At 51.6% G+C, this 10,518-nt stretch overlaps 1 non-coding gene across 1 annotated transcript; it reads right to left on the bottom strand.

Moving 5' to 3' along the window:
* Positions 1 to 387: 387 nt before the first annotated feature.
* On the bottom strand, positions 388 to 462 carry TRNAP-UGG (transfer RNA proline (anticodon UGG)). The gene has a single exon. It is a non-coding gene; the product is annotated as a tRNA-Pro (tRNA).
* Between the last annotated feature and the right edge of the window lie 10,056 nt (positions 463 to 10,518).

The following is a 10,518-nucleotide window of genomic DNA, read 5'->3' as shown; positions in this document are numbered from 1 at the left end:
GCGTTCTTGCCGCACAACGCCTGCAAGGGGGCCAGCCCTCCACCGAGCCGTAAGTAAAAGAGTACTTTGGTAAATATACCCCGTTTTGTCTGTGAGGATAATGACCAAAACATATTTGTTGTAGTCCGGCTCGTAGCCCTTCTCCACAGAGTTCGTCTTCGGGGGATCTTTCTTCGGAGATGATGGAGAGCGAAACGCCTCCTCCTGCCTCCCCATTACATGGGGCCGACAACCCCGAGGTGTCGTCACGGAGGATCTCTCCCAATCTGCCGAGGCCGGAAGTTGAAAAAAGCTTTGTTTTGCTTTTGTGCATGCTTTTCGCCTGCCTTCCCGACCGCGGATAGGCTACGGGGCTTTGCACTTCAGCCCCATTGTGTGAATACCACATCAAGGTGATAGGATTCGAACCTATGGCCCTCTGTACCCAAAACAGATGCGCTGACCAGACTGTGCTACACCTCGTCTCCCCCTCAGAACATATGGATCTACCCGAGCTCGAAGTTTGGACTATTCGGCTCCCAAGGAGAATGATAGAAAGAGTCCGGGGATGTCTGGCATACAGCCGGACACACTAATGGTTCTGCTAGGGCGAGCGGCCATCTCAGAGACACATCGCACTTTAATGGGTACGGTAATTGAGAGGATTTTATCCGTGAAAAGCGAATTGAATGAAGCCTTTACAAGTCTACTCAGTGGCTTTGAGGTACGCAAAATAATGTATATGTTTCTGACGGTACCGCACATGCTAGGTGTGCTCTGTATAGATAGTAGCCCCTGAGACTCTGGTTGCCACCCGGAGGTGGCAAACAGAGGATCGTAATCCCAGGTAATAATCGCACTGCTACATGTGTGTAGGCGGCTGATTGTCCGGCGGCTAACCGGACTGTTGATTTTGCCGAACTGAAGAAGTAGCTGGACGTGGAGGATGCCGACATCGCGCTTGTTAACAAGCGGCTTGACGAGGCCCAGGGTATTTATGTTCAGCTTGTCCGTAAATTGTAAGAGGAGCATTATGCTAGTATCTTATAATATATTGTGACTGCAGATGGAGCTGCTGCCGTAGAGACCCTTCGGGCGGCGTTCGCCCGAGCCAAGGAACAAGCTCGAATAAGTGATGTGGCCGCCCTAAAGGCGGTCGAAGAGTTGAGAACCGAACAGCTCATCGCCAGAGCGAGAAAAGGATAGCCGAGATGGCTGTTGAGCTGAAAGATGTCACCGACCGTTATGAGCTCCTTGAAAAGGACAGCAAAGCGAGAGCGGCCGATCCAAAGAAGGCCCTGGAGGCAGCCAAGGAAACCCGCTCTGAAATGAGAGGGATAAGGGAGGAGCTTCGGGAAGCCGGTGACATCACGGCTAGGAGGCCCTATTTGTTGCGGATGAAGTTTGGAGATCCTAAGTATGCCCCTCTGGATCAGTTGTGGAGTGTTGCAGATGCGTATGCGGACCTGGCAAAGAGTGTTGCTGATGTGACTGAGTTTTGCAAAGATAGGAAAGACCATCAGGTAGAGAGGTTATTCTGGTCGCAGTTCAGTGCTCCGACGCATCTGTTGCCGTTGAATGAAAGGATGTCTGCATGGGCCAAACTCCACAGGTTCTCCGGGCTTGATATGAGGTCTGTCGTGGATCATCTTTGGCCACGTGGACCAAGGCTGGACAACTATTTTGGATTGGTGCAACAATTCCTTGGTGTTGTGTCGCATATCAATGATGTGAAGAGGTCGGCGTGCATAGAGGGTGCGCGGATGGCTCTTGCCCATGTTAAAACATACTGGGCTGGGATGGAGACCACCGCTATTGCAACTCGGGGTGCGGCGGAAGGCCAGGACCCGGCCGAGCACTTCTTTGAAGAAGTCTTAGAAGGTGCCTGTTTAATAGAGGCTCAGTGCTCGAAGATTGCCATGTTCGAGTGACATGTATCTCAATTGTAAATACAATGCTATTTTGATTATGAAGATTGTGTTTATACTTTTGCCCGAAAGTATTGTAGTGCTTCCTGTGCGGCCATTTATGTATGTATATAACCTGAAAGTTAGCAGTCGTCGGCTTCAGCCCCCACGCATATAATGCGGGGGTGTTCGGAAAAATGCATAGTAACACTTGATCCAACGTATTGGTCCATTAAGGAGGTGGTAGCACCACGAACCAGGCAATCGGACTATATAGCTTTAACACGTTCACTTAGCCATAGGATTTTGACGGTGGGGCTACTATATAGCCCCTAGTACTTCCACGTTCATCCGAAGATGGTGTGTGTATGTACATGACCGGGAAACCGGTCCTTCATTAATGCAGAGGAATCGTGAAGATTCCGCTGAGTCATCGAGTGGTTGACCAGTCTCGCGCTGTATCATGAGAGTCAGTTTTCGGCTTTCTCTACTGAGGTGCTCACCCAGATGAACCAGGGCACAATCACAGTAGTTCTCCCGGTGCCGCCTTAGCCGATAGAGCCGAATGTAAGGTAGCAAAACACGGGAGCCGGGCAAACCCAACATTTGACCAAAGACATGATTCAGAGCTGATGCATATAAGGCCAAACTCGCGATGCCAAACACTCCCTAAGGTATTCGGACTTTTCAACATATACTAGGCTGAATAATGCCTTTGATAATAAGCCCTGAGTTTCCAGGTACGTACATTAGTCTGGTGTGACAAAAATGCCAAAAACGCCAGTAATCCTCCTGGTTATACCGAGTTTCCGGAGGCGAAGAAGCAACAAGAGACATTAAAAAGGTTTACGCAAGGTCTTAATCTAAAAAGAAACCTGTGGGCGGGGCCCTGCTGCACATGTGCGCCGTTATCTCTGTTGTGCCGTATTCTAGAAGGGTGTAGCACGATGATCATATGTAAAAAGGAAAAACCCAAGTGAAAGACTTCGTGCGAGGAGTTCGTTAATCTGAACCATGAAAATGCAACATGTTATCGTATTGATAGGGTTGGGCCAAACCATGGGCCTCTTTTTGCGAGTAGCCCCTAGTACCATTTATGGGGATATCCCAGTTTGGGCTGTTACATTTGGTGGGGCGCCGAACTCGTCTAACCGTGTTCGTGGTCTCGACGACCATTTATTCTTGTAGGAGGGGCCGCTCAGTGTTCGGCTGCTAGATCCGCCACGTATTCTTCCCCGCGTAAGGAACGCTCTGTATTTCCGCTAACTGTGATGATGCCACGTGGACCGGGCATCTTAAGTTTAAGGTAGGCGTAGTGCGGTGCTGCATTAAAACGAGCAAAGGCCATTCTTCCGAGTACTGCGTGATAGCCGCTTCGGAATGGAGCGATGTCGAAGGTTAGTTCTTCGCTTATGAAGTTGTCAGGAGAACCGAATACAACCTCTAGTACTAGAGAGCCCGTACAGCAGGCCTCGACGCCTGGTATCACTCCTTTAAAGGTAGTGTTCCTTAGGTTGATTCTTGACGGGTCTATCCCCATTTTGCAAACAGTGTCCTGATATATCAGGTTTAGACTACTTCTACCGTCCATAAGGACTCGAGTGAGATGGTATCCATCAATTATTGGGTCGAGCACCAGGGCAGCCAAGCCTTCGTGTCGGATACTAGTCGGATGGTCCCTGCGATCGAAGGTGATCGGGCAGGCCGACCAGGGATTGAATTTGGGGACGACGGGCTCCACAACGTATATGTCTTGGAGTGCGTGTTTGCGCGTTCTCTTTGGAATGTGAGTTGCGTAAATCATATTCACTGTTTTGACTTCTGGTGGGAATTTTTTCTGTCCTCAAGTGTTTGGCTGACGAGGCTCATCCTTGTCTTCACTTGGCGTCTCCCTCCGCTTGTGTTTGGCATTTAGCTTGCCGGCCTGCTTGAAAACCCAGCACTCTCTGTGGGTGTGGTTTGTAGGTTTTTTGGGGGTGCCATGAATCTGACATAATTTGTCCAGGATCTTATTTAGGCTGGACGGTCCATCTCTGCTGCCTTTATATGGCTTCTTCCGTTGACCGGGTCGAGAGCCCCTAAATCTAGCATTTACCATCGTGTTATCTAGGCTGCTTTCATTGTTTCGACGCTTGTTTTTGTTGCGTCGCGGCTTCCCGTTGCCATCTCTCACTTCGGATGTGCCTGGGTCACTAGTGCCACTACGGCCCAGCCAACTGTCCTCGCCCACGCAAAAGCGGGTCATGAGGCTTGTTAAGGTTGCCATTGTCCTCAACTTTTCCTGGCCGAGGTGTCTGGCAAGCCATTCGTCCCGGACACTGTGCTTGAAGGCTGCTAAGGCTTCGGCGTCCGGGCAATCGACGTTTTGTATCTTCTTAGTAAGAAATCTATTCCAAAGTTTTCGGGCTGACTCTCCGGACTTTTGAATTATGTGACTTAGGTCGTCTGCGCACGGAGGTCGGACATAGGTCCCTTGAAAATTGGCCCTGAAAGCATCTTCAAGTTCTTCCCAACTTCCGATTGAGTTTTCGGGAAGGCTTTTCAACCAGTGTCGAGTTGGTCCCTTCAATTTGAGGGGTAGGTATTTAATGGAGTGGAGATCATCTCCACGGGCCATGTGGATATGGAGAATGAAGTCCTCAATCCAGACCACAGGGTCTGTCGTTCCGTTGTATGCCTCTATATTCACGGGTTTAAATCCTTCCGGAAATTCATGGTCCAACACCTCATCGATGAAGCAGAGGGGGTGCGCGGCACCCCTGTATTTGGATGTGTCATGGCATGCTTTCGACGGTTGTTGTGGTTGGTGCTGATTCCTAGCTGGTATTCGGTTAATGTGATCGTTTTGGTAGCTCTGATCCTGTGCCGAAGCGCGCCTCCTAGATCCATAGATGGATCTGGCCATACCGAACTTTTTGTCCAGGAGCTCACGTAAATCGTGTGCTGACTTGTGTGCGGCATCATTGGCCGTCTTGTCACGGCCGCGGGGTGGTCGGTCCGACTGATCGGTGGTTTTCGGCTGAATGGGCTCTATGGCCTCATCACCGAATTCGGGCAACAGTTTGCGCTTTTGATAGCTCTTTGTGTGACCATCACCGCTGTATTTTTCTTCTGTGTTGAGCACTTTGTTCCACCTGCGGTTAAGCGTATCCCACACGGCTTTAAGCCTTTGCTTCTGCTTCTTTAGGCTCCTCGCGGTGGCAATAAGCCTTCTATGGAGGTCCTCTTGTTCCAAGAGTTTTTCTGAGATGATGAGTGCATCATTGTTCGGACTGTTCTCCTCTCTGGAGACAGGCTGGTGAATTTTACCCTCGGGATCAGCGTCATCTGACGTCAGCTCCGGACTATGTTCATCGTCCCATAGTTCATCCTGCTCCATCGCTGGGTCCATGGGGGCATCGTTTCGTTTGGAGTCAATCGGGGTATTGTTATTTCTTGTGTTGTTGTCGTTGTTTTTACTGTGGCGGGATTTAGAGCGGCGCCTATGGCGCCGCTTTGGTGGCTTATCGAGGGGATTATCCTTCGTTGCATCGTCACCATCAGCTTCTTTTGGTGTGTCCACCATATATATATATATATCATATGATGAGGTGGCAGTCCAGCGCCCAGTGGGCGGTGGTTCCTGTTCTTCTCCTGCATCATCGTAAATACCGTCGACGTCTTCGGAGTCGAAATCGAGCGTGTCGGTTAAGTCATCGATATTGGCTATGAAGTGGGTGGTGGGTGGGGAATGAATTTCTTTGTCGTCCGCTTCCCACTCGAGCCGGACATAGTTTGGCCAAGAATCTCCCAACAAGGAAAGAGATATTAATGAGTTTAGCACATCACCCAAGGGCGAGTGCTGAAAAATGTCCGCGACGGTGAACTCCATGACCGGTGCCCAATCAGATATGATAGGCACGGACGCATGCGGTTCAGATCCTGTAGCCGGAGACGAGTCCGAGGGTCCGATGACACCACCCTCACAGGAGGTGGGATCAGTGTTCGGCTCTAACGCCGATGACTGTGCAGCCTCCGTGGCGGGGTCCATCCACCCGTCCTCGGAAGGCACGATCTGCTCCGGATTGATTCACGGTGCCGCCGCAGGCGCGATCTCCCGAATAGTGTCCGATGGCAGATCAAAGTCATGCCCGTCGTGACCGTTCGGCGTGCCTGACACAGGCTCTAATCCATCGAAGATCAAGTCTCCATGGATGTCGGAAGTATAGTTCAAGCTTCTAAACTTGACCTGATGGCCAGGGGCGTAGCTATCGATCTGCTCCAGATGGCCAAGCGAGTTGGCCCGCGGTACGATGCCGCTGAATATGAAGATCTGTCCGGGAAGGAAAACCTCCCCTGGACTGCGTCGTTGAAGATGATTGAAGGAGCCATCAAGCCTTAACGCGACGTCATAGTGGAACTCTCAATTAAAGCACCAATGTCGGTGTCAAAACCGGCGGATCTCGGGTAGGGGGTCCCGAACTGTGCGTCTAAGGCTAACGGTAACAGGAGGCAGGGGACACGATGTTTTACCTAGGTTCGGGCCCTCTCGATGGAGGTAATACCCTACTTCCTGCTTGATTGATCTTGATGATACGAGTATTACAAGAGTTGTTCTACCACGAGATCATAGAGGCTAAACCCTAGAAGCTAACCTATGATTATGATTGTTCTTGTCCTACGGACTAAACCCTCCGGTTTATATAGACACCAGATGGGGCTAGGGTTACACAGAGTCGGTTACAGAGAAGGAAATCTACATATTCGAATTTCCAAGCTTGCCTTCCACGCAAAGGAGAGTCCCATCTGGACACGGGACGAAGTCTTCAATCCTGTATCGTCATCGTCCAACTGTCCAGCCAAAGTACATAGTCCGGCTGTCCAAGGACCCCTTAGTCCAGGACTCCCTCAGCTAGGTCGAGGCCGTCACGGCGCCCGGGGAAGAGGAGGACAGGTTGGTCCATTGGCCTCGCCTCCGCTAGTGGGACCTCCACCGATGGAGGGCCACGTCGTGGACACCACCTACGAGTTCTTCCTCAGGCTGCGCCAGCCGTCGCGTTGTCGTCTTCATCTCCTGACCCCATTTGCATGAAAAATGGAGCTGGACCCACCGCAGGCACTGCAGCTGCATATGAGGGGCTGTGAGAACAGCGGTACATGGGCCGACATCGAGTTCCCCGCCCCTCGCGTCATGTATCTTTGCCGAGGGTGGAAGACCTTTTCCCGTATCCACAGCCTGACGGAGGGGCTCACTCTCCATTTCAAGTTAATGGAGAGCGGCCTCCTTTCCGTCAAGGTCTTTGGGCACTTTGGGACTCGCGTAAGGTGTTGCATGGAGAGCTCCTCTGACGATGGAAACTCTTCCTCAAGTGAGAGTGACGAGGAGGACAGCGAGACAAATGATGGGGACGAGTCCGACTAGGCGTCGGATGCCCCGCGCCTGGGCGGGTGCAGCAGCAGCAGCATCTGCACCTGGCCGCTCCTCCGGCGGAATCTGCCGGGGAAGGGGCCAGCTCCTTGAACTTCTCGGGGTCGTCTCCTTGGGAGGCTGGCATTGGGAGGCTGCATAAGAGGAAGAGGGCGGGCGGCAAGGCCGTCAAGTCGGAGTACACGGGTACCGACGCCTTCATCACATATTGACGTCCTGCCGCCTCGTCTTCGAGCTCTTCCCCCGGCACCGTCATCACCAGCCAGCTTTTGGACAGTCATCGAGATGTTCTCTTCGTGCTTTCTGCCGCTCGTAGCTCGCCTAGGCGCCCCTTTTGCTCCTTTTCGCTTCCTTGACCTGCCTCCTGAGGAGAGGGACAAGAAAGGGATTACGAGCATCTTATCTCTTTTTAGTCTGTAAGCCTTCGGGCCTTTGTTAAATTAAGAACTCGTAACCCTCTTGCTCATGTTTGTCACTCCGTCTGAACTGTACTTGTACGAGATGTTTTTAATGAAAAAGGGATGTTTGTCGGTTTTTTCGTTCGTGGGTGAAACCTGCGACAAGGAGAGAATCCTCGTTATTATTTAAGATAAACGTTTTTCGCCCGGCAACAGGCCTTGTTGTCCCCTCACTTTGCTCGACCTTTCTCGCGCCCTTGGCGGATGCAGGGATCAAGTGGGATTAGGCTCCTCGTTCCATTTCCTTGCTACCGCGACTACAACCAAATCCGGACCCAGGAGATAATCCTTTGGTACAGAAAAAGGGGAGCACGGTAGCCTAGAAATAAAACGAGGTTTCACATATCCTAGTTCCATATCGAAATGCATGATAGAGGATACAAGACTTATCTAGATCAGCAGCCCCCGGCAACCTTGGCTTGCCGCGGTTGGGTCCTTGTACTTGTAGCCTCCGACAACTTTCGTTTGCCGTGGTCGGGACGCCGGCCTGTTCCCTTTCTTCCAAATAGCTCGGCAGAAGTGCTCATGTGCCCTGCGAACCAAAGAGGACAGAAAAGAACAGAGAGATGCGCACTCGACCTCTAAGCTAGGGGTTAGCTGTTGCTAAGCACTATCAACCCTAACCGAGGAAGAGACTCGACCTAGCATGCATGCTATAACTTAGGGCGCTAGCGTTTCGTTTATTTATGCTCAGGGTCTGCGCCTGGCTTTGTACAAAGGGTTACATGCCTTGCCGGCAAGGCTTGTACAAGAGGTGGCTTGCCAGGAGGCCCGGCAGCCGTTCCTTATGGGTAAAACTTGCAAAGATGCTCGATGTTCCAGGAGTTGCTCACTGGAATGGCATCTTCGGTCTCCAGGCAGACTGCGCCGGGCCTGGTGACTCGTGTTACCTGATAAGGGCTTTCCCACTTCGACGTCAACTTGTTGGAATTCTTGGCCGACTGAACATGCCAAAGAACAAGGTCGCCTTCCTCGAAGCTCCGGGCATGACCCTTGCGGCTATGGTAGTGGCGCAAGGCTTGCTGGTAGCGTGCTGCTCTTGCAGCCGCCCGGAGACGATCTTCCTCAAGGAGCATTGTGCCATCTTGCCGCAATCGCTCTTGCTCAAGCTCATCATAAGCGAGCACTCGAGGTGACCCGTATATGAGTTCCGTGGGGAGAACTGGTTCTGCCCCGTAGACCAGGGAAAAGGGTGTCTGGCTGGTGGCTCGATTCGGTGTTGTTCTGATCGACCAAGGAACCGCCGGCAACTCGTCAATCCAGCGCTTTCCACTCTTGTGCAGCCTGTCAAAAGTCTTCGTTCTTAAGCCTCGCAGAACTTCGGCATTTGCTCTCTCTGCTAGGTCGTTGCTCCGTGGGTGTGCCATGGAAGCAAAACAGACCTTGCTACCGTGATCCTCAATGTACTGCATAAAGGCGTGACTTGTGAACTGTGTGCCGTTGTCGGTGATGATCCTATTAGGTACCTGTCGGTGTCAAAACCGGCGGATCTCGGGTAGGGGGTCCCGAACTGTGCGTCTAGGCGGATGGTAACAGGAGACAAGGGACACGATGTTGTACCCAGGTTCGGGCCCTCTTGATGGAGGTAAAACCCTACGTCCTGCTTGATTAATATTGATATTGTGGATGTTTACAAGAGTGGATCTACCATGAGATCAAGGAGGCTAAACCCTAGAAGCTAGCCTATGGTATGATTGTAATGGTTGTTGTTGTGTCCTACGGACTAGAGCCATCCGGTTTATATAGACACCGGAGAGGGCTAGGGTTACATAGAGTCGGTTACAATGGTAGGAGATCTACGTATCCGTATCGCCAAGCTTGCCTTCCACGCCAAGGAAAGTCCCATCCGGACACGGGACGAAGTCTTCAATCTTGTATCTTCATAGTCTTGGAGTCCGGTCGATGATGATAGTCCGGCCGATGATAGTTCGGCTGATGATGGTAGTCCGGCTATCCGGACACCCCCTAATCCAGGACTCCCTCAGTAGCCCCTGAACCAGGCTTCAATGATGATAAGTCTGGCGCGTATATTGCTTGGCATTGCAAGGCGGGTTCCTCCTCTGAATGATAGAAGATTGTGAACACCAGGATAGTGTCCGGCTCTGCAAAATAAATTCCACATTCCACCATAGAGAGAATAATATATACACAAGTTCAATCTGCTGACGTTTTTTGCGGCATGACGTCACGCCACTACCAAGCCATTACTTGAATCGTTTTTTACTCTACCACCTCAGCGCATTTAGCGAAGCGGTTTTCTTGGCACGTCTTGTCGAAGCAGAGATTGTGTTCCCCCTTAATCCGGGATTCTCATCAATACGGACGTGGGTAACCCAACCGCGCCCGTCGCCCCGCCCCCTCTATCGAAGGCGAGTCCCAAATGGTCACGGAGAGGGCTCTTGGTATTCTCCCTCTTTATAACGGGACCAATGCTCATTTCTTTTCTTCAATCCTCCATTGAATCCTCTCCCCGCTCCAAGTTCCAGCACCTAGAGCTCCAGATTCGAGCGCTTCGGACCTTCAACGATGTCCGGTTCCGACCTCCAGGGCCGGTGGATTCCCTCTTCCGTCACGGAGGAGGACGTGCTAAAGCTTCAAGAGGCCAAGTACCTGGCTTATGAGATTTCGCACAGGTTGCCTGCCGAAGGGCAGGCCATCCCCACCCCCGAGCCCGGCGAGTATGTCGTTTTTGTATCCCACCACCGTCGGGGTTTAGGCTTCCTGATGGATCCTTTTGTGAGAGGGCTCATGTTTTACTATGGGTTGG

This window comes from Triticum aestivum, chromosome 3B (genome assembly GCF_018294505.1).
Source record: "Triticum aestivum cultivar Chinese Spring chromosome 3B, IWGSC CS RefSeq v2.1, whole genome shotgun sequence".
NCBI classification, from domain to species: domain Eukaryota; kingdom Viridiplantae; phylum Streptophyta; class Magnoliopsida; order Poales; family Poaceae; genus Triticum; species Triticum aestivum.
The sequence above is the reverse complement of the archived record's forward strand: the minus strand, read 5'-3'. Positions and strand labels throughout refer to the sequence as shown.